Below are 27730 nucleotides of genomic sequence, written 5' to 3'. Positions count from 1 at the left end.
CGTATCTGCCAATTTCCAAAAGAGCCTCAAGCTCATCCATCTTATTTCTAATGCTTCGTGCATTCATGTATAGTATTTTTAATTTGTTACTGCCCTCACCCTTCCCATCAACTCCTATTTCACTCAACCTTATAGCATGATCCCCTTCTGAGTTTTCTGCCTCATTGATACAGTTGTCTTTCTTGACTTCCCTTTACAATAGTGAACTTTTGTGTGTAACTATTGTCCAGCTCTGCTTTGGCACAGCATATATCTAGTTCGACAACACCAGCACCACAATTGGTAAATGTGCTGAATCAGAAGACAGCTGCCTTCAACCTCAGGCAGAATAACCCCAGAAACAATTCCTTAAAAGCATCTGACGGATAATCCAGTTTTTGACCTCAAGGAGTGATCCAACAGATTAAGAACAATTGGTGGCAAGAAAAAGCCAAGGAGTTCCAGCTTGTACTAACCAACTCAGAAGCCCACCCCTTTCCCATCAAAATTTATGTTAAGCAAGGATGTGTGCTTGCACCCACCCTTTTCTGCACTCTCCTAGTGGTCAACTCTGACATGACCGAGGAAGTCATCCTGCTTGATGTCCAAATTGAGTATAGATTTGACAGGAAGAAATTCACCTTCTAAAGGCTGAATGTGAAGACCAAGGTCTTGTGCATGTGCATAACATTGCTCCAGCATATGGATGAGCATGTTACCCTGGTGCGCATAGAAAATGACCCCAGCCCTGTTTGAAGAAACCTATCAAGTCATGGAACTGGATGTGAATGTCATTAAGACAAAAGTCCTCCATCAGCCAAATCTGGTCTCACAATAATTGCTCCAGGTTGCCCCCTGAGGTAGCAGTCACGTACAAATTTGATAGCTATGTGTACCAGTCAGTGACCATAGGTTCTGAGATCCTTTGCAGGATTCAGTTTGCATGATCCTCTGTTAGAAGCTTCAACTAAATCATCTGCTGATGGACGCAAAGGTTGCTTTCTACAAGGCAATCATCCTTCCAACATTTTGGCTAGGTCGAATGCTCCTCTATGGCTATAAATTCAGTGTGAGGTATCTCTGACTCTGAAACTCCAGACGTCCCGACAGAGGATTGCACGCCTTACCTGTATGAACCTCTGCATGACTGTGAAGATCCTCCAAGAAGCAGGACTCCTGAGTGTAGAAGCAACCTTTCTTGGCCACCAATGGCACTCAACATGCCCACTTTCCCAGGTATCTGAATATGTTATCACCTCCCGGTTCACTTCCATCACAATTCCTTGTTTGAATTACTTTCAGTCCAGTTTCTGTCCTGCACACAGCGCCAAGTGCTCAATAATGTTGAGATTGTTTGTGACTCTAAATCTTGTGAGTTAACTACCCTCAACATTTTTAATTATCTCAACTATTTTGTCCTTTGTATGTATGCCTTTTTGACATTTTTAATCTAACATGCCTTCCTCATTCTCTCTCCTGTGTTGGACAATACTTGCATGGTTCCAATTCCTGTCCATCTCCTCAATTCCATGGCTCGTCCAAAACGTCTTTATCAACACCACATGCACCCCAATGGATCCATTCTCTCTTCCCTCCTCCTCCTTTAAATGCTACTTTGATAAATGTATACATTGCTGAGAAGAAGGTAAGTATGAGTCAAAATTTCCTCCAATTTAATCAAAGACGCAGTAAAAAATACCCACCATTGTTACAGACCCCTCTCTTGCTGAAGTAAATTCGATTGAAACTTAGATCTTTTATTCAGGCTCCAGATACAAGCTTCAAACTCAGTCCAAGTAGTGAAAATTAAATCAGAACAGATAACACAAGTTAGCCTATTGGAATATCAAAGCAATACTAGTATAATAAAGGTTCAAAATATTATTGAGAATGTGACACAATGACCAAAGTAACAGAAGAAAAAAGTAATTTTGGGAGAACAAGAATGAAAGTAACCTCAGGGGGCAAAAAAAAGAGGTTGACAAAGGGACATAGCGTGAGTTCATTTTTGAAACTTATTTTTCATGAGTATCACTGACAAGAGAGGAAAACTACTTGGCCATCAGCAGCAGAGTATCTCCCGTTTCCCCCACCCCCAACATCCCCAGCATTACTCCCCCCCCCCTGCCCCATTCTACTAATACCATCAGCCATGAGATCAATCCGAAATCAAAGAAGAGATTAGGAGCAGCACCAGGAATTTCTAAGCATGAGCTAACAACCTGGTGACACTACAATGCAGGACTACTTTTATATCAAAGGGCAGAGTGTAGTATATTTGCCTACTTGATCTCACAATGAGCACATCAGATCTAAATTCTGCATTCCTGCCACATCTACTCCTGAGAGGTGGGGACAATTAAACAACTCAATTAAACTGCAGAAGGAGGAAGTTCCACAATTATCCTGATCATCAACAATGGAGAAACCTATGGTGGCTCAGTGGCTTGCGCTGCTGCCTCATGGTGCCAGGGACCTGGGTACGATGCCAGGCTCAGGTGACTGTCTGTGTGGAGATTGCACGTTCTCTCTGTGTCTGCGTGAGTTTCCCCCAGGTGCTCCAGTTTCCTCCCACAGTCCAAAGATGTGCAGGTTAGATGAATTGGTTGTGCTAAATTGCACATAGTATTCAGGGATGTGTATGTTAGGTGCATTTGTCAATGGAAATGTAGAGTAACAGGGTAGGGGAAAGGGTCTTAGTGTATTAATCTCCAGAGGGTCGGTGTGGATTTTTTCGGCCAAATGCCTATTTCCACATTATAGGGATTCTATGAGCACATCAAAGCAAAAGGCAGGGTTGAATTATGTGTCCGTTTTCAGCTGGACGTGCTGAGTTGATGATCCTTTTTAGCTTCTTGAGGTCCCCAGCGTCACCAATTCCAGACTTCACCTAATTTAATATACTCCATATGGCATCAAGAAATGGCTGAGACACCATGGGGTGGCATGGCGGCTCAGTGGTTAGCACTGCAGCCTCACAGCACCGGAGTCCAAGGTTTCATTCCAGCCTTGGGTGACTGTGCAAAATCCACACAGACATTCTCCCCGTGTCTGCGTGGGTTTTCTCCGGGTGCTCTGGTTTCTTCCCACAGTCCAAAGATGTGCAGGTCAGGTAAAATGGCCAGGCTAAATTGCCCACAATGCTAGGTGCACTAGGTCTGTGTGGGTTACTCCTCGGAGAGTTGGTGTGGACTGGTTGGGCCAAAGGGACTGTTTCCACACTGTAGTGAATCTAATCTGCAATGACTATAGACCCTGACAACATTCCAGCGAATGTATTAAAGACATGCACTCCAGAACCAGTCGCACCCCTTGTCAAGTTGTTGCAGCTACAACTCTGGCATCTGATCAATGTGGAACATTGCCAATGTATATTCTATCCACAAAAAGCAGGCCAAATCCAACATGGCCAATTATCACCTAGTCAGGCTACACAGCTTACCACCTTCTCCAGAGCAATTAGGGAAGGGCAATAAATGCTGACTTAGCCAACAATGCTTACATCCCATAAAATAATACATTTTGAAGAAAACTTGCATCCTCTTCCAGCAATTCTGAAGATAATGAGAATCAGAGGGAATGATACTTTGCTGGTGGAGTCATGGAGTAAATCTAGTTGTTGGGACCTCAATGGACATTGCTGCAGGAACTCCTCAGGGCCGTTCACTGGGTCCACGCATCTTCAGTTGCTTCATCAGTGACCTTTTCTCCATCATAATTTCAGAAAGGGGTGTTGGCTGATGATTTCCCAATGTTTGCAATTCCTCAGAAACTGAAGCAATCTGTATCCACATGCTGTATCAGATAGATGGATGTTTATGAGACCAATATGGTCTCAGCTTTGGGTAAATTGCCTGCTGATATTCACTTTGATGAGCAGGTGGAGGAAAGCTGTTTTCCCAGTCTTTGAAAACAATCATGGCATTTAAAACAGCAGGATGAAAGATTATTAATCTGAAACATTAAGCTGGTTTTCCTGTCCACAGATGTTGCCTGACCTGCCGAGTATTTCCAGCATTTTATAATTTTAGCTAAATAACAGCATTTGTGTTCAATCTCACTCTCTACTTATCTAAAATCTCACTTGCATTAATGCCTGTCCTAAATGCTCCTGCTCAGAATGCAAGGTACAAGACAGCAAGCTGGGAAGAATGGGAAATATATAGTTCATGAATTGGAAGTGGTGAGATTTGATTTCACCCTTCTAATTAAAGTAAAATTAAATGTCACAGCCAATTAACTGAATAAAGAGTTCAACTGCCTGCCCACTTGATGTGGCTGGACTGGAACAGTCTTTATATTAGTGTTTCAAATTCAACAGGACATGACTCAATCTAGTGTCCAGTGCTCTTTGAATATTGTCCTGTCACTGGACTTCAGTTTGAATACATAGAACATAGAACATAAAACAGTACAACACAGAACAAGCCATTCAGCCCACGAAGTTGTGCCGACCATTGATCCTCATGTATGCACCCTCAAATTTCTGTGACCATATGCATGTCCAGCAGTCTCTTAAATGTCCCCAATGACCTTGCTTCCACAACTGCTGCTTGCAACGCATTCCATGTTCTCACAACTGTCTGTGTAAAGAACCCACCTCTGACATCCCCTCTATACTTTCCTCCAACCAGCTTAAAACTATGACCCCTCATGTTAGCCATTTCTGCCCTGGGAAATAGTCTCTGGCTATCGACTCTATCTATGCCTCTCATTATCTTGTATGCCTCAATTAGGTCCCCTTTCCTCCTCCTTTTCTCCAATGAAAAAAGTCCGAGCTCAGTCAACCTCTCTTCATAAGACAAGCCCTCCAGTCCAGGCAGCATCCTGGTAAACCTCCTCTGAACCATCTCCAAAGCATCCACATCTTTCCTATAATAGGGCGACCAGAACTGGACGCAGTATTCCAAGTGCGGTCTAACCAAAGTTTTATGGAGCTGCAACAAGATCTCACGATTCTTAAACTCAATCCCCCTGTTAATGAAAGCCAAAACACCATATGCTTTCTTAACAATCCTGTCCACTTGGATAGCCATTTTAAGGGATCTATGTACCTGCACACCAAGATCCCTCTGTTCCTCCACACTGCCAAGAACCCTATCCTTAATCCTGTACTCAGCTTTCAAATTCGACCTTCCAAAATGCACCACCTTGCACTTATCCAGGTTGAACTCCATCTGCCACCTCTCAGCCCATCTCTACATCCTGTCAATGTCCTGCTGCAGCCTACAACAGTCCTCTATACTGTCAACGACACCTCCAACCTTTGTGTCATCTGCAAACTTGCGGACCCATCCTTCAATCCCCTCATCCAAGTCGTTAATAAAAATTACAAACAGTAGAGGCCCAAGGACAGAGCCCTGTGGTACACCACTCACCACTGACTTCCAGGCAGAATATTTTCCTTCTACTACCACTCGTTGTCTTCTGTTGGCCAGCCAATTCTGTATCCAGACAGCTAAGTTCCCCTGTATCCCATTCCTCCTGACCTTCTGAATGAGCCTACCATGGGGAACCTTAACAAATGCCTTGCTAAAATCCATATACACCATATCCACAGCTCGACCCTCATCAACTTTTCTAATCACATCGATAAGGTTTGTGAGGCATGACCTGCCCCTCACAAAGCCGTGTTGACTGCATTTAATCAAGCCATGCTCTTCCAGATGGTCATAAATCCTATCCCTCAGAATCCTTTCTAATACCTTGCAGACGACAGACGTGAGACTTACTGGTCTGTAATTGCTGAGGATTTCCCTATTTCCTTTCTTGAAGAGAGGAATTACATTTGCTGAATTACAATACAGTTCAGCAAAATGAAAGAGCAGACCTCCCTCTCTTTTTCCCTCTCTCTCTCTGCTCTTCTCCCTTTCTTTTCCTTTTCAGGGCCTTCTTAAACTGTAGTGAGATTTCCAACCTTGGCTACAGCTTGCTGTAATTGACTTTGCAATTACTGCATAACCTGTATGAAAAGTACTCACAGTGCAACGTATTAATTGGACAACACAAGCAGTTACTTCAGTACAAGTCTGGCAAACAGACTGGAAAGCCTCCCTCCTGGAGTTCACTTGCAAGTACTTAAGTTGCAGTAAAAAAAAAGTTTTCAGTCCTCTTTACTGAAAAAAAAATGAAAAGGAAATGGATCAGTCAGCTGGAGTTTAAATTAATTCTGCTGACCACCCTCTGTCTATAAAGAGCCAACTGTGTAATTTCCTTATAGGACAGATCCTACTACAAACCTATAGAAAAGAGTTTACATGACACAATGGGACTGGTACTTTAGTCAATGGTGTGACATTCCAGAACTAAGTACTGCTCGTACTTACTTTCTTCCAGCTTTTCCCAGGTTGTGATTATAATTAAAATTCAAAGCGCCAGTGTTGTGTTTAGAGTCATAAAGTCATAGAGATGTACAGCACGGAAACAGACCCTTCAGTCCAACCTGTCCACGCTGACCAGATATCCCAACCCAATCTAGTCTCCACCTGCCAGCACCCGGCCCATATCTCTCCAAACCCTTCCTATTCATATACCCATCCAAATGCCTCTTAACTGTTGTAATTGTACCAGCCTCCACCACATCCTCTGGCAGCTCATTCCATACAGATACCACCCTCTGTGTGAAAAAGTTGCCCCTTAGGTCTCTTTTATATCTTTCCCCTCTCACTCTAAACCTATGCCCTCTAGTTCTGGACTCCCCGACCCCAGGGAAAAGTCTATTTATCCTATCCATGCCCCTCATAATTTTGTAAACCTCATAAGTTCACCCTTCAGCCTGCAAAATAAATGTGACTTACCAATAGGGTAACTTTTCACTGGTAAACTTTTCACTGTCCCCTGACAGTGAACACCTCCAGTACAAACAGAATCCCTGCCCAGACACTCCAATTACTGGTTGACTTCTGCAGATATGTCGGAGTGTCGCAGCCTCCCTTGTACGTTCCTATCTTCCAGGCCATCGGGGAAAGGCCGGAGGTACTCTCTTTTGGAGATGGCATCACACCAGCAGTGCTTAAGAGGACGTACCATCCTCTGCTTCATCGAGCCCATCTGCCAGCACCTACCCACATCCACCAAAGTGGTGCATGTAGATTCAGGAGCGAAAGCTGGTAATCCTGCCATAGAAAGGTGCCAGCAAATGTGGGAGGAAATGACAAGCAGGTCCTTAGAAGACTAGAGGACACTAGAGACCAAACTATTGTTGTGCCCCGTGCTAATAATGGTCTGCTGGTTGTGGTCAAAAGAAGCCTGGTAGGCATAAAGGCAAAGGAATGGAAAAATATGGTGGAGATACCAGAAATTCTGAGTAGCTTTGTGCTGGGTATAGAATAATTCGTGCTAGCACGAGTTCTGCCAAATTCCAGGTATTTGAGTAGATGGCCTCAAACGTTGAGAGGACAATAGTTGCCATGGATTGATAATTTGATTCATATGAACATTGACCTGCATTCCATTGCTGTACCAAGGGCTAATACAACAGCAGCAAGGTGTGAGGGGCACGTGAGTCTTTGTGAACTCCCTCCAGGAGCCCCCTTCCCCTCATGGAGACAGGGAAGTGCCATCATGGATCAAGATGGGGAGAAATATATGCTAGCTGCCTTTGGGCCCTTATCTCAGGCCAAATCTAGAGTTGGCAGCATGTCTTCATTCCCTTCATCAATGTCACCAGCAGATGAGAGCGATGAGGAGACATCTGCACCAGTGCAGGGGACCTCTAGTAGGCTGGAGCTCCAAGGCCCCATACCTTCAGAAGACATCACCACAGTTAACCAAGGTAATATGGTATGACACTGAGCAGGAACTCCCCTCTCATAAGCTGTTAATGTGGGCTGGCGGGGGTGTACACTTTGATATTGTGGAAGAAAACAAAGATTGATAAAATTATGAACACAAAGTTGATTTGGATGATACTTCCAATTTGTTCTGAATTAAAACAAAATATCAAATTGTTTCCTGTAATTATTTATAATTATTGAGAACTCTTGGGGCCTGTTATAATATCGGATGCAACAGTCATGGCACATGCTTCACGTTTCCCACTGCGTGTTGGCTAGAGAGGAAATGGGGACACAGACATTATTGCTGAAAGATGTGTTGCATTTTCTTTGAATGTTTATGTGAATGATCATGCTGTGGATCATGGCTTCAAAGCGAACACAGCCACTCTCCCCTCTTGATTGGTGCACTCTTCATGGCTATGAATGAGAAAGGTGCAGCTGCATTCAGAACCATTTAAACCATAGCTTTGGATCAGAATAAGGCAGACCCTTTGAACCTGCACTACCACTTCATAAGATCATGGCGGATCTGACTGTAACCTCAAATCCACTTTCCCATCTGATCCCATAAACATTTCACCTCAGCTGTTCCTCTTTCTTATGGGCCCCCCAAAAAATCCATTTACAATTCCATCATGAACCTCATACACCTTGTGCTATTTGGAAAGACAGAGGTAAGTACAGAGTAAAGTTGCAGATACTGACCTCTTTGGGATAGGAGCACCACACACACACACACACACACATACAGACAGACAGACACACACACACACACACACAGAGGCAGACAGACACACTTTAGTTTGTTATATAGCTAATATGTCTCATGTTCATTTAAGAAGACTAAAAGTATTAAAATATATTTCTAGACATCCCCAGGATTGTTTAGTGAGCTTTACCAGTGGGTAATTGTTAGCTAACCTAGGGGGAGGCAATGGCCTAGTGGTATTATTGCTGGATTGTTAAGCCAAAGACTTAGGTGTGGACCTGGGTTCAAATCCTGTCACAGCTGATGGTAGCATTTTAATTCAATAAAAATCTGGAATTAAGAGTCTTCTGATGACAATGAATCCATTGCCAATTGTTGGGAAAAACAATCTGGGTTACTAATGCCCTTTGCGGACAGAAACTGCCATTTACCTGATCAGGCCTACATGTGATTCCAGACCCACAGTGATGTGGTTGACTCTTAACTGCCATCTGGATAATTAGGGATGGGCAATAAATGCTGGCCTAGCCAGTGATTTCCTCATTGTGTGAATTAATAAAAACATACCTGAGCCAGAATGGCAGGGGATGGAAAATGATATGTTGCTGTAGTCTCTGTAACTGCTAAGCAAGAAATGAATCTGGCATTGTTCCTGATTGACGTCTAATAAGACCTAACGGTAAAGTGGGGTCATGCTGTGGGGCCCACCTCTCTGAGAGGTGGTCAAGTTACTTGCCAGTACTCATGTTCTGGACCTTGCACATGAAGAATAGCTGCCTGGACAACTTGGCTCGGCCCAAGAAACCATACTCCAGCAGCTTGTGACAATGGATCCAAACCACAGCAGCTAACATTCTCGTAACCATATCCCAGCAGCTAGCGACCATGGAAATACACTCCAGCACCTTGATAATTATTTATGAAGTGAGTTGTTAATTCTGTTTAGGAGATTACCTCTGGATTCACTTATGTGTTGATGCAGACTAACTGGTAACTGGCTTGCAGCTGCTTCCCCTGGAAGCACACCCCAGCACGAGCCAGTCTGGATCTTCAGGAGATGAAAAAAAACAAGAGTGAGAAAAGCAGAAAAGCACAGGCTGGGAGCAATACACTTTTTCTGAAAACGATTTTCACTCATTAGGGCTGCGTCGCTGTATTTTAAAAGCTTACATTCAACTGACTCAAGTGCAGAAACCTCATGGTCGGAAAATAACTCCCTCGCTGGATCAACTCAAGTCCAAAAGCTACTTTTATGGAACTAAGTGGAATTTTTACCTTTTAAATCCAAGCTAATTGCAGCCATTTGAAAGAGGGGGCCAAAATCTGTAAAGAGTGCGGATTATAGAATCACATGCAACTAAATAGCCTCATTTACATTTAGTCTTATTCCTGAAATGCATTCGGAAATGTTCTTTGGCATATGCTCAGCCAGGCGATGCCAATAATTTATTTAATTGGAAACATTTTGAGCGAATGCTAGCCAGACTGAAAAAGGGCATTAATGCAAAAGAAGGGATGTGGATAACCTCAGATAATGTAACGTGGCACTGGATAAATCTGCTCTGTATACAGAAAGCTTGCAGATCTCAAATAGCCGAAGAGCATCTGAGCCAAGAAAACCTGGCTGTCAGGAAGTGGACCATCGCGGGCGCAACTAATCCTCTGGGTGCTGTAAATCAGAAAATCAGATGTGATTTGCGAGGCTAGACTCCAGTACATAAACGTTAGAGCAACTGTAACAACAGAACCCCAGTTTCTGTACAACACTAACTCACACACCGATAATCCACAGCGAGAAGTGAGCACATCTGCAATATCACCCAACAAACCTTGGTGGAGACAAAGTGATCTTGAAAAGTTCTTTTGTTCACCCCTCAAATAAGTGACCAGGCCTAAATTCCCTTGGATCCTGAGGCCCCAAGTTAAGAGAAGATACCAACAACACTGTAGTTTCTCCCAAGCTTTTCAGAACTGATTTATCTTTGCATAACCTCAGGCTTTGTTAACTTGTGGAATGTTCAAAGGGTGTTAAAATGGTAGAGGGAGCAGCTGTTGGGTGAAGCATTTTGTCCTAACTTTGAATGCATACGCCAACTCCAAATTCTGTTGTCTGTGAGGAAAATGTTGTTTCTGTTGCTGCTTTGTTGGAAACTATCAATAATCAAAAGTGCGTGTTTCCAACCCTATGTTAAATGCCACAGCAACTTCCTCTCTAATTAGTTTCCATGTTCAAGCTGTTTTCCATTTGAATTTACCCTTGTGAGTGATAGTCTACTTTTGTAAAAAGAAATATTAAACGCACAAAGGCCCTACTTTGCTTTGCATCTCATCTCATAATTTAAAAACATGATTAAGTGACTGCTGGCAAGGGAAGCTGAGGTATAAAGAACATTTCTCTCACACAAAAAGCAGTCATAGAAAATAAGTTAATGCACTTTGTTTTCTCGGGAAAGCCTCTGAATGTGTTTATGAAGCTGTGCCCGGATTGTAACATACAGAATTCTCCCTACACGTGCATTTACTCAGCCCTGGGCAAAGGCTCTTTTTATCGCTTTTCTGCCATTTCACATAGCAAAGAATGTTAACCAGCCACTTGGTAAATTATTCCCTTTGCAATATATTTTAAACCCTGACGTTGGGTTACACGCCCCCACAGAATGATTAGTGTTAGGTTAAAAGAAGCATTTATCTCATGGGCACTGAAACACACCCAGTCTTTCCAGGAGGACAAATGTGAGACCTGGACAGATTGCATAGTGTTCTGTACACATTTGAGCCAAAGTTTGATAATGTAGTGGTATTGTTAATGGATTATAAATCTGCAAAATGCAAGTTAAAATCTCAGTAAGAATTTGAATTGAATGCAAGTCACCCTGAAGCAGTTGGTCTATTATAAAGACCTTCAGGGGAGGAAACCGCTGTCTTTATCTGATCTAACCTGTGTGGAACTCCAGACCCAACATGGTTGACTCTTAACTGCACTCTGCAAAGATGCTGAAAACTGTGGTAGTTCAAGAAGATGGCTTCAGAGGATCTGTGCTCCTTCTAGCCCATTACCACCCAGAAGCCTTCAGGTTCTTTTTGACATCCTATGAACTTTGATTCACCTTTGTGCCCACATTTGGTGCATAACCCAGCTATTACCAAGACTGCTGGCAGTAAATGTGGAAATCGTCGGGGAGGGAGTGGAAGATCAAACTGCCCGAATTGATGCTGAGAATGGATGGGGAGACCTCAAAGTGCTGTCACCTCATGGTTGTCAGCCAGAAGCAGCGTGGAATCCTTTTCCTCTGGGGTTTCACAATGCTAGTCGATGGAGGAGGCATGAGAAAGTCTGGACTCGCTTGTGATCAATGTTAGGACATGCATATTGCTTACGCTGCTTGCAGGTGACCACCACTCCTTTCCTCTTGGTTGATCTCCAGCTGGTGTTCCATTACATGGCTTGATATCAGTTTCAAAGTTTGATTCCTTACTTAAACATTGTGCCATATCTCTGTTTGATGGAAGACTGGACAATGTCATCCAGCAAGGTTCCTACTCACGATGATCAATCCACACCATCTTCTGAAAGAAATACTTTACTAGGTTATGAAAATGGCTTACAACCACAAATTACAGTCTATGTCCCCTGGCACACCGAATATTATGGCAATAGTTTTGTCACTTGTAACTCAGGAGATAGGTTCTTTCAAATCATTATTGTCAAAGATGGCAAAGTTTTGATGTTCTGGCACAGATTCAATTAAACACATGCTTACTTGGTGGGTGAGGGCCAAAATTATAATCCCTTAGGATCGGAGAATTCTCACTTTCAATAATTTCTGCTTGTTCCTCTGAACAGCCCTTTCTACATTAGCCTTACTGCTGTTGTCACAACCAACTTGCCAGAGAATAACCCTGTCTCGTTGCTGTCCCCTACAGCTGACATTGTTACCCAAGTCAACTTGTGACAGCACTGTCCATTATGAAAATGAATAGTCATTTTCTGTGCAGACCATGATTATAAAAGGGTTTATTCTCAGACTTCCTTGTGATATGACCAGAGCTGGTTACTGCAGAGATGTGACAGAAGAGTGCAATTTATCTTTTCACGCTAAAAGACAACGCTATCCTGCCACATTTCTTTGTGTTTCTTTTGAAAGTGGAATCAGCTGCCTGTAAACGTAATTATAGAATTAACCCTGAGCATAGACAATAGTAGTCATGCCTTCCCTCATTCAGCTAAAGTTATGTTTTGTTTTCACGTATCTGTGAACTCTCAGGGTTAATCAGGCCAAGTCCAATTCACTGGCTGAACATTCAATAACGTGTCTGTGTTACAGCTTGCTTTGCAACGTGTGACGCTTATGTTACAAAACATGTGGTGCCCTCATCTTCATTGCCAAGTTGCTAATTGATTTGGGTTTATGCATCTAGTTCACAGTCAGGATTAAAATTGAAGTTAGGCTGGTTTGTAAACAAAGCTCAGGAAGGAGAGAAAGTTGTAAGCCGATTTTCCATGCATCGAGTGGTCAACTGAGAAAGGACGGAAGACTTATATTTCTCAAATGGATTCTGACTTCAGATTATCCCAAGTCACTTTACAACTGAAGTCGAGCAATATGATAATGACTCAATCATTTCAGTGGTGTTGGTTGAGGGATAAATATTGGTCAAGACATCAAGGAAAAATCTCCTTTGAATTAATTTGAGCTATAAGGAGAGGTGACCTTTTAAAAGCTTATAAAATCATGAGGGGCATAGATAGGGTAAATAGACAAAGTCTTTTCCCTGGGGCAGGGGAGTCCAGAACTACAGGGTTTAGGTTTAGGCTGAGAGGGGAAAGATATAAAAGGGACCTAAGGGGCAACTTTTTCACGCAGAGGGTGGTGTGTGTATGGAATGAGCTGCCAGAAGAAGTGGTGGAGGCTGGTACGATTACAGCATTTAAGAGGTATCTGGATGGGTATATGAATAGGAAGGAATTATAGGGACATGGATCAAGTGCTGGCAAATGAGACTAGATTAGGTTAGGGTATCTGATCGACGAGTTGGACCGAAGGGGCTGTTTCTGTGCTGTACATTTCTATGACTCTACTGCCAGTAAATATTTTATGTTTGGCTAAGAGGACAAACTGGGCTTTTACTTTAATATCTCACCTGAAGGCACTTGTGGCACTCCAATGGTGACAAACTAGAGTGCCAACTTAGACTTTGTGTCCAAATCCTTTCCTAGAATTATTTAATTTATGGATTCCCAATCTCTTGGGGGAGGTTCTCGCCTCCCACTAATTTGAAGTTGGTGTGGGTACTGGGAAGGAGAGAGGCATGCTATGTTTGCAGGAGATCCTGTGACTATGATTACTTAGTCATTGAAGGCACTGATCAGGAAGAATCCATGTTCAATTTTATTTAAGTGGATCTTGACCTCATGGGTCTCAGTGCCAAGGTTGCTTTTAATGGTCTTAGTGGTATTAAGTAAAGGAGAGGCAGTATGGTGAAGTTCTCATTCCTGACTGCAGAGTGACTACAATTGAACTAAGTGTATGACAATGTGCATGCGCTGTGTGTACATATGCGTACAATAGCAATGGAGATAATGTGAGATGGTGACACAATGGTGATCTCACTGGACTAATAATCCAGAGATTCAGGCAACTGGTGCGAGTTTCACCCAATGAACAATTCTGGAATTGAAAGCTTGTCTCAGTAACAGTGGCCATGAAACTAATATTGATTGTTATTAAAAGCCCATCTGGTTCCCTGGTGTCCTTTAGTGATGAAATCAGTCTCCTGCCCTTACCTGGTCTGGCTCAGTCCAGAGTTACAGCAAAGTGATTAGCTCTTCATTCCCCTCTGAAATGGTCTAACAAACCACACAGTTCCAGAACAAATGCTGGCCTTACTGGCAATGCCCATATCCCATGCAAGAATAAATAAAATGCTGAATAGCCAGTAACATTCACTTAACTGCTTTGATGGTGGGCAAGATGTAATTTCAGGAGAGAGTGTCCAATCACCTTTGCCTAGAACAAGCTGCCATCATTCATCCCAGCAGGGGAGTAAGCTAACCTGCTAGCCAATTGGTTGAACAACAGGATATGACAGGTCTTGGCAGAGGAGGGGACGAGGAAGTGTGGAGAGAGTGTGGTAGGGGCTGAGAGGTGGAGGGTGTAGCATTCAAAGGCTGGGGTGGGGGGGAGGGGGAGGGGGTTGTTGTAGAAACAGTGTGGGAAAGTTTTGGGTTCTCTGCCAGGCTTGGCAGGTCAGGTAGTGTGGAGGAAATCAGAAACCAAGGGTTCAGCAGCCTTTGGGAAGGCATGGCAGAGCCCAATCCTTTGCTGGATTTGGCAAGGCAGGAGGAGAGGCAACAGCCTGAACCCCATATTTTTGCAAAGAGAGGTGGGTTGCAAAGAGAGTTAGGAATTTTCCAGATCATTTGAACAGCGAATGGCACGATCTGCTCTAGGGTGTGGGGTGCAGGACAGAGTGAGCCTGGTACCTCCAGAAACAGAGTGAGGGACCTAAGTGTGGGGCCAGGTTAATATGTGCTGGTTAAATGCCATGTTGGTTGTTTTGGAACTTGCCCCTTATTTTATTGTGACACAAAAGGCCCTTCAGCCCTCATTCCTGTGCTACACATGTCATGCTACCTTCATGCAACATCATACTCCCTGTTCCTTAACAATGCCAACGTATGGCTTCCATACCTAATATGATACTATGTACTATGGTTCTGCGCAATGGTATTTGTGGAACTGCTCAGAAAAAAAAAAATCCCCATTCCAAAAATAAAACTACTGAGCCTCCAACCCTAGGAACATTGAGATCAATTTATGTGTCAGTGCATTAGATCACTAGTCTCGATGGTAATAGAGGTAAACAAACTGAAAATTAATGTTTCTACCCACTGGAGGTCTACTAATTCATTGTGTTTTAAGTGGCGTTGAAGCACTTGCATTCCACTAGAAATCAAAAACTACAAAAAAAACGATTCCTTCTCACAAAGAAATTCAGACCTTTTGGCCTCTGCCACTCCCGCCCCTGAACTATAGCTAATATCCTATACATTTCCCACGTGACAAGTCACTGTTTGAAATGTATCTAATTAATTGTATTTATAGTACTTTTGAGTTGTTTCCATGATGTGTTAAAGCTCTGTTCAAGTTCAGACTCTTCCGTCAAACACAAAACCTTTCAGCATTTTAAGCAAACATTCGCTTTTTTTTCCTCAAAAGCTGGAATGGTTCTATTTCAAATACACAAGGCTCTTTTAACTGAAACTGCTGGATCCGACAGAGTGCATTTCTCTCACTCATTTGAAAGGATATTTTAATACATTGGCTTTCCAGTAGAGGACCTTGCTTGCATTCTGTGGCATTGTTACCCAAACCTTGTCTTTCATTCCTTTCCCCCTCATCTCCTTTTTGTACTTATTAGAAATCAGAAGCCCCAAACTAGAAGTACTACTTGTTGCAAGGATTAACGCGATGTCAGAATATGAAACTAATTGGATTACTAATCCTTTTAGGTTTTTCTGACAAGACCGTTTCCAATAGGAGTCCCAGTGATTCCTGCCAGTCAATTAAGTACTGCTGAAGAAAAATTGGATTCATTTTTGCATCAAAGAAACTAATTGTTGCATTACTTCAAACACAGGGAATCACATCTGGACTGGCAAGCAATAAAGTTGATATATTCTTTTAGGAAACATACACATTCTTTAAATACAAATGGGATTTGACACCAACCTTAAAATCATCTGCATAAACATTGCACTCTCTTTTTTTGAGTGATTCTGCATTGTACCAAGCCTGGGACATTTAAAAAAAAAGTTTTCTATGCTAATAGTGCAAGGTATTTTGATTCTCTCCGAACTCTACCATCAATTCAAGAGAGATGTCTGTCTTGAAAGCAGAGGCTTTGTCAATTTGAGCTGATGGTAAATTTGAAAACACGCTGCATTGAACCTCAGGCAGACAGTTTGGTAAATGGTTAGTGTAAGTTTACAATCCCCCGGTGGGAGTAAATATTGTCTGAGAGAAAGGGCTTGACAAACATTGCATCACCCTTTTCAGAGCCATGTTAATTCAGGGAGCACAAGCCTGCCCTTTTATTGAAGCTCACTGCTTAATTCCAAATAGATCCCACTAACTGTCAGATAAATAGAAAAGAGAGCATTAAATTCAGACCGATGGTAAGCAAGGAAATTCCCCTTCTCCCTGCATGGGGATGAAGAAAGAATTGCACTGGTGATGGGGAAAGAAGCCTTGACATGTACTGGCTGAGGATAATGGAAATTGCCTGGACTCAGCAGAAAATGACCACTTGTCACCCAAGTGACAGACAGCAGCTGCTTGCACATCTGGAGTCTGGTTCTAGGAAACAGCCCCAGCTCCTAGGAAAATGCAAACAACCTCTTAGTCTACAGACCTCAACATTCTGGGTGCAAAGCTCCTTAATTGAAAAACAACAACAAAACAAAATCCAAATTGTCTTCACAAGTTCAGTCTTAAATGTAATGTTAGCAGTGCTCGGCGTAGGCAATTTTCCTGCAAGTCCTTTACCTTGACCGTGGTAGCTCGATGTCTTCTTAAAGGGCTGATATCCTAAGAATGAAGTTCAATAATGGGGAAAAAACGTTCGGAATATCTCCGCAACAAAAGTGCCTTTGAAACTTTTAATATTAAACGTGTACCTTTCAGAGCAACAAGTAGTCAATGGGGACTTTCCTGTTACATTTGCCCTTCTGACACGGTTAGATCTCTATGTCTGTGAAAGAGAAGGTGACATTAAACACACAGGAGGCGGTCATACCGTGACTGCATTCTCACCATCTGCCTTGCAGAACTGCAAATACCACACCAATGAAAACTGATATAACTTTTTTTCTCTGCCAGCACAGATAAAAAATTTTCAGCTATCAGAGAGACATCAAGATGATACGCAACAAAACAACAAAAAAAAAGGGCAGAAGAAAATCTCAGACTTACCCCAGTCAAGTTGACATAAGCAGAGGCAGAGAGATCAGTTAAAATATTCCTTTTAAAATCGATCGCGATCGCACTGGCCGTGCAGATTTCGACTCGCAGTTGGGTTCCTCCTTTCGCAAGATAGGTGGGCACAGGTTTAGCACAAAATGACTTGAGACATTTTTATTTCGCCGTTTCAGGTTGACTCTGGTGAAGGAGTGAGAAAGTGCTGGGTTGAGCGTTCAGCAAGCGGAGTTTGCTTCAGGGATAATCAGACGGTCGTTCTGAATCCTTCCCCTGTAATGATCTCAAGCTTTCCTGAAGACTGAAATTACATTAACATCACTGCCAGCCTATTGGCTGAAGCACCAAATCCCATCCAATCCAAGGAACCTGACATACCACAGTTAGGATGAAAACCTGGAGCAGGATCCCATCACGCGGAATGGTAGGCCTCTTGTTCAGATTTTAATTTCAAATGATAGGCATCATATGGCTATGCATCTGTGGAAAGATAACTTTCCCCTGTCACTGGAATTAGTTAATGATAAATTATGCAGCAGGATTTAAAAACAAAATCTGTGCTTTATGTCTCAGCGATGCGTGAAAGATCTTCCCTGCAAAATTCTTTAATAAGTGATGATAGGGCAGGCTTCAGGTTGTTATTTTTGCCAAATCTGAGAAGTTTCTCACCCACATGTAATCGCTAACATGAGCATCAGCCACACTTTTGACAGGAGAATTATTTTCTTTACTATTGCTCCCACTTTCTGAATGCATCTAAGTCTTTGCTGCAGGGTTAACCTGCTGAACGGTATAGACCTACCATGTTCAAGGCTAACGTTGTCTGATCATGGAGAATATTGCAGTGCATGTACAGCAATGCACCCTCACTTGGATTGATGGATAATACTAGGGAACAAAAGCCCTGACTGATTCGCTTTTTTTTCGCTCCCTAAATCAATGATGCTAAACTGAAATGGCAAAAGTTGAAGGCAAGACACATCTCTGAGCATTGATCTCATCCTGACATTCAGGTGACAGCTATCAAATTTCAGTCGTGTTCAAGTTTTTGCCACATAATCAATGGGTATATTTTAATTCTGACAAGCACCATTCAGACATTCTCCAAGGTCACGGTCTGTTCCCTTGTTACCAATCCACTAGGTCACCCTTGATGGAACCAGACTGTTTGCAATCTTGGCACTACTTTTGACCCTTTCATCTTTATACCACGTCCATCACAAAGGCTGCCACCATACACGTCCTTAATGCCCCCATTCCCATCTCCAATTCAGCCCCGTCTACTACTGAGCAAAAGTGAGGCCTGCAGATGCTGGAGATTAGAGCCAAGAGTGTGGTGCTGGAAAAGCACAGCCAGTCAGTCAGCATCCGAGGAGCAGGAAAATTGACGTTTGGGCAAAAACCCTTCATCAGGAAACACTCCATCTACTACAGAGACCTTTGTGGCTTTGCTCTCACAAAAGAAAACTCCATTATTCCAATGCTCCCCCTGCCTACCATCTTCCATCATCAATAAACTCATCCAAAATTCGGCTGCATCTAGCCTAACCATTTCAAGTCCTGCCCACCCATCACTCCTGTTTTCATTTACCTACATCGGCCCTGAGTCCACAATCCCAGATTTTGAAGTACTCCTCTTAAAGGTTAAATCGCTCCTTGACTTGCCCGTCTCGATCACTGTAACCTCTATTAGCCTGACAACCCTCTATACTGCTTTGTGTACCCCTGATGTTTTTGACCCGTCCATTGGCCCCCTTGACTTCTGCTATCCACATATTAAGCTCTCTAATTCCCTCCTTAAACTGCTCCAACGTTTTCTTTAGGATTAAGAAATTCCTTGAATGCATTGACATGACTGTCAGCTTGATCTGATGTCTACTTCTTTAGTTTGATGTCGATTTTTATCTCTGTGAAGTGACTCTGTAAGTTTGTCTACAATAGAGACACTCTGTGAATCCAAGTTGTTACTGTTGTTTTGCGTTCATTACAATGGGACTCTTCAAGATACCACAGTAATTTCACCAATGACAAAAATACTTTCCTACAGATGTTGTTGAAGTGGATTGTGATTGTTTGAAGTGTTTCTTTCTCCTGAAGTCACCGTCTTTAGTATTATGGCTAGGCCTGGAATCAACACAGCTTTGGTTTAAATTAGGAATAATGGTCTCAGTGTATATTTGCAAATTCTCATTCTCTCTTCCTTTCAGCTCCTTAAGTAGCTAATTTGTAATTAGACATACTTCCACAGTTCTCTAATACTTTACCCAGGGAGGCCGTTATTCACATAGAACACTGAGGTGATGCCAACGGCTCTTCAATTTCATGAAGGACCAGGCCTTTGTGAAACCCTGCCTCAATCTGACACAAATTTGGACAGTAAACAGTAGTCATGGCCCTGGGAAGCTGAGGCCTGTTGTGAGAAGCCTGCCCACTGCGCAAGCTGAGATTAGCCCAATACATTATGAAGTGGGGGCTTTCATAATGTTCATTGTTCAGACTCTTATTGGAAAGTCTGCTAAAAATTTCCAGCTTGGACTGAGATATAGGGTAGAAATGTCTAGCCTCCCTTGTAACAAACATGGAGATAGGGAGGGCACTTTGTCAGGCAGCAGGGTGATAGGCAAATATGTTGTGACTTTCTTGCTTCCATCCTGATTAAATCCAGGGCAGGCAACCATGTGATTGGGCTTCCTGCCCCATCATCACTGAGGCCCTTAGTGACCGTATGAGGACCTCAATGTTTAGAAGCTGGTATGAATCCACTTGTAGGTGGGTCTTGTTGCCATGTGGGAATACAATAGGTAAAACTGCGCTGCCTTTTTGCCTCCTGGTGGGAGGAGAGGGAAGTTTCATCTTACAAAGGCACTCAGTACCCACTGGAAGTCACCCTCTGCCTTTGCTGCTGATGCCCCCATAGCCCTTCTCCATTACCCCAGTGTGCGGATGCCATCTGCTGATTTACTCCCAGCTAGGCTCACGACTTGATCCAGGCCTCCCAATAGATGTTGCTCCCACAGCCACCACTGGTGACACCTCTGATTGGCTGGCAGCTCACAGAGGCTGCGACATTCCACCTTCAGAGTCTTAATCCTGGGAAAATGCCTGCTGGTGCCCTCTAACATGCCTGATTGATTCATTGCCGTGTGTGTCTTCCCATGGGGTGGGGGAGGAGGTGGTGAGATGGTGGGGAGATGCTAAACATGTAGCCCATCCCCACAAGATTGCACCCATAAAGCCAGCATTTTATGTTACAGGGGGGAGAATTTGTTGCTGTTGCATGACTTTAAAATTCTCTGCAAAACCCTCTTGCTTGGGTGTTTTCATTCCGAATTCAGACTATGATTACTTACTTTAACTCATGCCTTCTGCCTGCTGAAGCATATTGAGTCATATTACTATAGCATTAACACACATACATATGTATGCACGTGTGTAATATATGTGTCTGTAGGTAGATATCCCTAACTACACATATAGATAGATCTTTATGGATCTATAATTGCATATTTTCCTGTTACTGGGAGTGGAAACTGCAGTATCCATTTGATTTCACACTGCATGGTCTGGGTAGTGATCCTTTCTGAGCAGCTGTTTGGACACTGTTGTCTACAGAAAACTGTGAGCTGTTTCAAGTTCTCTGACGAGCGTGTCTTTCTATCTTTGGGCTAGTTGTACATCTGGACCCTCCAGGCTACACAATTTCTGAACTATTGTTTTTTTAGTAAACTCCTGTGCTGTTTGACTGGCCAATTAGTCTGTCAGGATACCCTTGTGGCATTCGGTTGTAGGTATTTACAACCTCTAGAGCAGGTGGGACTTGAACTCAGAACTTCTGGCCCAGACATACCATCACTACCACTTTACCACAGGCTCATCTCCCTCTAAATTTGTGTGATAATTTTGCTTTGAAGTAAGCTTCAGTATCAAAAGAGAAAATGACTTACGTTGCTGCTTTGTGCGATGCTACACTCTAGATTGAACTGATCATAAAGGTAGCTGAAAATTTGATTTACCTTACAGCTGAACACACACAATTCTACTTTAGTCTAGTAAAGAGAATAAAATCCGAACTGGCATGAATACCACAACTAGAAATCAAACTCAATCAGCAAAAGTTCAAAACTTTATGTCACTTCTTCAGATATTAAAATTAGTTTTCATGATGGGAAGCCACACTTTTAAAAAAAAACAATGAAACAGAATCTGACATGAAGCTTCAGAAGATGCTCCAAATACTTAGAAACTCTGTCAGTACAGAGAAAATGGTAGGTTAATGCTTTGGGAATAGATAGGACATATGTGCAGCTCAAAAGCTCACACATTCGGGCTAATATTTTGATGTTATAAGGGTGCAATTCATCTTTGGCAGTAGCAAAAATAAAAGACATTCTGCAAATTGATAATTTTGGAAAGAAACACTGAGCAGAATTTAGAATGATTAGGCAAATGGCAATTCCTTGTTTTCAGCTTTTTGGAGTGAAATTTCTGCTTTTACCTTTGGCAGCGAGCCTTGCCCTTTGGGTATTGGCACCATGTGATTATCCGAGATACCAGAAAAATTGTGCATGGGATGTTCAAGACTTTCTATTGGTACTTGTGGCTGAGAGTTTAAACTAACCTGAAATTCTCCTAACAGATCTGCACGTTTTTGTTTAATGTTTCTTTTTGAAGATAAGCTTTAATACACTGGGCTTTACATTAGAAAGAGGAGAGATATATATTCAATACTAACTGAGAACAGCCCAGTAACTATGATATCCACTGCAATGCAGATGTCCTGTTGTTAGGGTGTAGGCATCTTACACATCTGGTGATGCCTGGGTCTTCTTTTGTTTAGAATCCCTACAGTGTGGAAATAGGCCCTTAGGCCTACCAAGTCCACACCAACCCCCCCCCCCTCCGAAGAGTAACCCACCCAGATCTATTCCCCTACGTTTACCCCTGACTAATGTACCTAACCTACACATCCCTGAACACTATGGGCAATGTCGCGTGGCCAATTCGCCTAACCCACACATCTTTGGACTGCGGGAGGAAACCAGAGCACCTGAAGGAAATCCACACAGACACGGGGAGAATGTGCAAAGTCCACACGGACAGTCGCCAGAATCGATCCCAGGTCCCTGGTGCTGTGAGGCAGCAGTGCTAACCACTGAGCCACCATACTGCACCTGCATCACTCTATGAGGGATCGAAGGACTCTTGTGGTGAAATGGTAGTATTCCTACATTTGGGCCAGAAGGTCTGGGTTCAAGTCCCACCTGCTCTGAATAAGAGTCAAAACATGCTAGTACATACTTTGTGGAGTCAAATACACATGTCCCAGCTGATTGCCATAGAAATTGATGCATGTCTACACTAACACTACTCTGGTGATGATTAGACTTATCAAATTACACTGGAAAGTTCAAATATCACTTAAAAATTAAGTGCTCACCATCAATAGAAGCCAAATGCCTCTGGCATCTCACCCAACCTGATTTACGTGAACCAAATCTATGGCTGTTAATGTTAACCGTGGACAATGCTGGAAAACGTGCAACATCCCATTGGTTTCCTGATACGCAGTATACCTGAATTTTCTTTTAGTTGACGTAGTGAGAGGAAAAATATGGGCCTGATGTCAAATGGCCAGTGAGTTTAATATCTCCTATTTTACATGTCACCCAACATTAACATTGCCACCATCAGACTATTACTAATGGACGGGCATCACTGATAAATCTGCTCCTGCTTTCACCTAAAGCCCATGCGAGGACCTTTGGCAGGGTTATTTCAGGGAAAGAAACTCAGTTGAGGTCTCCCTCCTTCATGAGACATCCTCCTTACTTTGGGAAGAGGATAGAAAGATATTCGGAACCAACTATGAAAATGCACTGACTGTAAGGTCGAATACAATAAGGATGCATTGTTGTTAGGGAGTAGGCAACTTACCGAGTCTCCTTCGTCTATGGAATTCTCTACCACAGTAAGCCGATGGGGCCAAAACATTACCTGTTTTCAAGAAGGTGTTAGTTATTGTTGTAGGGCTAATGGGAATCAAAGGATATGGGGTCAAAATGGAAACAAGGTACTGAGTTGGATGATTAACTGTGATCATACTAAATAACAAGTAGGGGCTGAATGGCCTATTTCCTATGTTTTTGCAGATTGAGGTCAACCTGTAAACACTGCTGTCACTCCACTGAGATCAGCTCAGTCAACCCAGACTGCAATCTTTTTGACCTGTGCTTCTCAGCTCCTCAGAGAAGAAGCTATTGGTTTTTTCTAACAGTATTCGCAGCCATGTTCTGGTGGAGAGGTAGGAACGGAGAGGGAACAGCAGTCAAAAATGAACAAGCCACCAAACTGGTTGTGGAGGGCCAGAGACACAGGTCAACTACTATTCCAAAGACCAAAGTAGAATACAGGTCACACTGATCAGAAACATAGCCTCAAGAATTAAACTTTATATTGAAGCAACATTAGATATTTTTAAATGGGAACTATAGAAGTTTTATATTCAATTATATGTATCAATGACTCTAGTTGATTTATTTCAAAGAAAAGCACAAAACCAGTGCCATAAAGAAACAGGAAAAACTTATGGTGCATTTTGTCGACAATTAGCCCTAATTAGCCTAGATTGCAGTACCTGTCGCTATCACTATGTCATCCCTTTTGTCAAATTCCAACTGGCCCTTCATCTTTTGTCTCTGCTCAGCTGCAATCCCAATTCTATCCACTTTCTCATAGTCACAGTGCACAAGCTTTACTCCTTTATTCCTGGAAGTGTACGTGCTGATCATTGGTGGAAGCTGTTCACGGTCTACAGCAGAGAATCTTTGATGTTTCACTTGGATTGTTGATCTTTTTACTGGAAACACTCCTTATCACCAATCCTCATCAGTTTCAGAGGTATGTCAGCACTATCTGATACTTTCCAGGAACTACCAGGATTTCTTTATAAATCTCTTGCAATGCTGGAAGATTCCTGCCAGTCCCTACTTTTGTGTCCACTGTACGTGTCGTTGCTCACTGTCTACCATGTGGTCAAGATCCTTGCCGCACAAACGGGGCTGAATGAACAACCGACAAGAGGCATCTCAAAGCATTAGCATTATACCATCAGATGATCCTACATTTCAAGTGAAAGCACAGAAATACCAACATCAGTGATCTCTCACAAGCAGGCACTGAAAGTATCAAGGCTATGATCATCCACCATCAGCTTTGTTGGGTTGGTCATATAGTTAAGATGCCAGATACTAGATTCCCAAACTCCTCCGTGTTTAATAAGAGCAGGAGCACCTGAGGAGAACAGTAGAAGCATTTCAAGGATGTGCTGAAAGCCAGCGTGAAGAAATGGAATGCCGACATCAGTGGTAGGGAAACTGTTGGAAAAAATCCCAAGGGGCAGAATTAGTCTCCCCTTGGAGAGACATGAATTACCAAGGATAGTCAGCATGGCTTTGTCAGGGGGAGGTCATGTTTACCAAATTTGATTGAATCTTTCCAGAAGGTGACTAGGTGTGTACATGAGGTGTGTTGATGTAGTCAGCATGGACTTCGGTAAGGTTTTAGACAAGGTCTAGGATGGTAGACTGATTAAGAAACTATGAACCGAAGGAATTTAGTGCAATTTGGATCTAAAATTAGTGGCAAGAAGCAGAGGTGATGGTTGAAGATATTTTTGTGACTGGAAGCCTCTGTCCAGTGGCATACCACAGAGTTCGGTGCTGGGCCTCTTGTTGTTTGAGGACTACATTAATGATTTAGACCTCAATGTTAGAGGTATGATCAGTAAGTTTGCAAATATCACAAAAATTGGTAGTATGGTAAATAGAAAGGAGGAAAGCCTTAGGCTACATTATGATATAAACAGGCTGATTAGATAGGCTGAACTGTGGCAAATGGAGTTGAATCCTGAAATATGTGGGGTGATGTGTCATGGTCAGCCAAACAAGGCAGGGGAGTAAATGTTAAATGGTAAAAACCTGGGAAGTACAGAGAATCAGAGGGCTTATAGTATACATGAAGGCAGCAGAACAGGTAGATAAGGTGGTTAAGAAGTCATATAAAACATTTGTCTTTATTAGTCAAGGCATTGAATACAAGAGCAAAGAGATTATTACAGTACAGTATACATCCTGAATAAGACCACAGCTAGAGCACTGTGGAGGGTTATGTGGCTGTAGTTCTGGTCACTACACTATAGGAAAGAGGTGCTTATAAGACTATAAGACCAGTAGCATAGGAGCAGAAACTAGGCCATTCAGCCCATCAAGTCTGCTCCACCATTCATTCATGGCTGATAATTTTCTTATCCCAATTCTCCCGCCTTCTCCCCGTAACCTTTGATCCCCTTGATAATCAAGAACCTATTCTATCTCAGTCTTACTCAATGGCCTGGTCTGCACAGCTTTCCGTGGCAGTGAATTCTATAGATGCACTATTCTCTGGCTGAAGAAGTTTCTCCTTACCTCCATTCTAAAAGACCCAGGCTGTGCCCTTGGGTCTTAGTCTCTCTTACCAATGGAAACATCTTTAGATTAGATTACTTACAGCGTAGAAACAGGCCCTTCGGCCCAACAAGTCCACACTGACCCTCCGAAGAGCAACCCACCCAGACCCATTCCCCTTCACCTAGCATTACAGGCAATTTAGCATGGCCAATTCACCTGACCTGCATATCTTTGGACTGTGGGAGGAAACCGGAGCACCCGGAGGAAACCCACGCAGACACGGGGAGAATGTGCAAACTCCACACAGACAGTTGCCTGAGGCGGGAATTGAACCCAGGTCTCTGGCTCTGTGAGGCAGCAGTGCTAACCACTGAGCCACCGTGCCGCCCGTTAAACATCCATCTTCTCAACATCCACTTTCTCCAGGTCATTCACTTTTCTGTAAGTTTCAATTAGATTCCTCCCTGACCCTTCTAAACTCCATTGAGCATAGTATATATCTAGTTTGCACATTCTAAACAAGTTGACTTAAAAATATCGACAAGGCTATGGGCCAAGTGCTGGAAAGTGGGATTGGAATTGTTAGATGTTTGAAGAGTGCAGATGCTGACATGATAGGCCAAAGGGTCCTTTCCATGCTGTAAGGACTCTGTGACTCTCTATGACACCAGCTTCTAGGATACTGGCCTGAGCTGGATGGAAGCAGAGTCTGTGAGAAGGATCATACACTTTGAGATGCAATGAAAAGAAAATGAGGAAAATGAGAGTGGTGAAATCCATGAACTGAACCAATAATACATAACCAGTGTTGGGGTTGCTGACGGTCATGACAGTACAGCAACAATGGCCGACAACAGCACCAATAATCAGACGTCCTACATAGTAACAAAAGTGAGTTTTGAGAAGATTTGTAGCTCAAGTTGAGGTTCTGGATGTAGGTTTGCTTGCTGAGCTGGAAGGTTCATTTCTTGACATCTTCAGTGGGCCTTAGGTAGGGTGAAACAACATCTGGAAATGAACTTTCCAGCTCAGCAAGCAAACCTACATCCAGTAACGAAAATGCTAAAAAAACTCTAGATCCTCAATCAGCCTCATCAGGTTTCTTTGGACTCATGATCCTTACCAGTGAGGGATTGCCAATAATAATGTTTACTATGGCACTACATGCTGGGTATAACTTTTAACCATTATTTCTGATCAAATCAGAAGTTTTCACTAAAATAGTAATAGAGGAAGCCTCTGTCTCTACATGCTCCACAATTCCTTGCAAAGCATTTTGGGGCATCGAAAACATGTTCATTCTTTCTCCCTTTGTTTTATTATCCACTTCCTTTTTCATTCAATCTCACTTTCTGTTCTTTCTTTTTCCTGTTCTCGTGCAACCCGGTGTTATAAGAAAATCATGTAATAGCAGCACCATTTAAGCCAATAGGGCCAGAATCGCGCTATAACCAATGCACGCTTTACATACAGTGTCCCCAATTCGTCAATCATGTTGCAGCAAATTCGCATTAACAAAGTGCACGCTATAGCAGAACGACCTGTATTGAATGTAAACAGCATTTTAAAAACCTGTAAAATGGGGATGAACTTTCAGAAGAGTGTCATGGATGTGATCAGCACTTTACTTGTGGTTAATTTGTAAACTGTTTTTTTCCATTAGTAAGTATGTTGATTTAAGGGCAGTTTAAAAGTCCTTATAATTCATTTATGATTAAATCATCTAACTACAAGACTAAAGTAGTGGTATCAGGGCAAAGAATTTGAAGGAACAATTTTTGCTTAAGGTCAGTGAAAGAAAATGATTATAGTGTATGACTGGAGTCATGATTTATGATCCAC

General features: G+C 42.6%; 1 protein-coding gene across 2 annotated transcripts in view; it reads right to left on the bottom strand.

Annotated features, from left to right (window-relative positions):
* Window positions 1-17681, bottom strand: part of prickle1b (prickle homolog 1b) — a 148923-nt gene extending 131242 nt beyond the window's left edge. For both annotated transcript variants that reach the window (XM_087997443.1, XM_043709076.2), the window contains exon 1: window positions 17442-17681. The gene's annotated coding sequence lies outside the window, so the exon portion shown is untranslated. The remainder of the gene's footprint in view (window positions 1-17441) is intronic.
* Between the last annotated feature and the right edge of the window lie 10049 nt (window positions 17682-27730).

This window comes from Chiloscyllium plagiosum, unplaced genomic scaffold (genome assembly GCF_037043375.1).
Source record: "Chiloscyllium plagiosum isolate Xiang-an unplaced genomic scaffold, Cpla_swu_hap1 HiC_scaffold_19, whole genome shotgun sequence".
In the NCBI taxonomy this organism is placed as follows: Eukaryota; Metazoa; Chordata; class Chondrichthyes; order Orectolobiformes; family Hemiscylliidae; genus Chiloscyllium; species Chiloscyllium plagiosum.
Note: the sequence above shows the minus strand (reverse complement) of the source record. Positions and strands in the feature narration are given on the sequence as shown.